Source organism: Choloepus didactylus, chromosome 6 (genome assembly GCF_015220235.1).
Source record: "Choloepus didactylus isolate mChoDid1 chromosome 6, mChoDid1.pri, whole genome shotgun sequence".
NCBI classification, from domain to species: domain Eukaryota; kingdom Metazoa; phylum Chordata; class Mammalia; order Pilosa; family Megalonychidae; genus Choloepus; species Choloepus didactylus.
This window is the reverse complement of record NC_051312.1, coordinates 29,665,499-29,667,106: the sequence shown is the minus strand read 5'-3', so window position 1 is coordinate 29,667,106 and position 1,608 is coordinate 29,665,499.

Sequence of the window (1,608 nt, the reverse complement as noted above, 5' to 3'; positions counted from 1 at the left end):
AGAATGTTATGGGTTACAGATCCACAGTTTCAGTTATTTTCTTATTGTGAAATATAACATATATGCACAAATATGATAATTTTCAAAATACAATTTAACGAGTAGTTATATAGGACATTTCCAAACATGTTAAGAGTTACCGTACCATAGTTTCAGTTATTTCTTTACTGTGAAAAATATATAAAAAGGTGATAATTAAATTAAAATTTAAATTAAAATTTCAAAAGTAGACATAGAGAAAATTTCAAAGAATGTTATGGTTTACAGTTCCACAATTTCATTTCTTTCCTTCTATCTATTCTAATACCCTAGCAAATCAGAAAAATAAAATTATATGGAGGTTCAATATGCATAATGATTTTTTAAATTCCATTTCATCTGTTGCTACCCCTTCTTCTAGTTTAATCTCTTTCCTGATCTTCATGGATGTCTAGGCAGTAACCACCCTAAGTTGTTCATGTTGAAAAGGTGTATCAATATTATGGGAAAAGGGGATGCAAATAGTTGATGTTCTTGAAAAGGCTATTGCCTCTGAGTTTTGGGATTTAGCTGGCATAGGGGCTCTCTTGAGGATTTAAGTTTGTGAAGAATAAACTTGGTGAATAAAAGTTTTTTAGAGACTCAGATAGGGATCTGGATATTCTTTAGGGTTTTCAGATCTACTGTTGACTTGGGCATAGTATATTGTGGCCATTTGGCTTAAATAGTTGAAGCCTGCATTGAAGTAACCTCCAGGACAGTCTCTCAACTCTATTTGAAATCTCTTAGCCACTGAAACCTTATTTTGCTGCTTTTCATTTTCCTCTTTTGGTCAAACAGGCATTCTCAACCCCTAGATGCCAGGGTCAGGCTCATTCCCATAATCTGTGTCCCACATTGCCAGGGAATCTCATTCACCTGGGGAGTCCTGTCCTACTTTTTAAAGTCATTCCCTTATTTATTCCCTGTCTCTATTATAAGAGTATAAGGTTAATGCAGGCAGGATCTTTATCCACTTTTTTTCTGTTTTATCAAATCTTGTATCCTTAGTTCATAGCATAATACCTGGCAAACTATTGGTTCTCAAAAAGTTTTTTAATCATCAATTATTAGTTACTGCATCTAAATGGGAGATTAAATTTTAACATTCCAAGCACACTTAAAGATGAAATTAATTCAGTATTAAATAAAAAGAAGAAAATGTATGCTATATAAAATGGGAAAATGTGACAAATTTATCTTATTGCAAAAAAATGAGTGGCTGATATTTTATTTTCTCTAGCTAATAGGAATAATTTTCTGAAGATTTTTTTTCCTCCATGTTACATAATTCTAGCCCAATTATGTGACTGATCTATCAGCTTCTTTATATGTTGAGGTTCTTCAAAAAATCATGGAAAATCCCAGAGGATGTATTTAAGCACAAAGCAGTGTTGGACATACTCCAACTGCAGAAAACTCAAAATTAAATATTGTAGTTAGAAGGGATAAAAGACCCAAAGTTCTTGACCTCTATAGGGACTAAAATATTATCCTTTTAAAAACTGTTATAACTACTTCATGAGATAATTCATCAAGCTTAAAACATAATGTAAAAAGAAACAATAATACCCCTAAAATGTAAAGCAT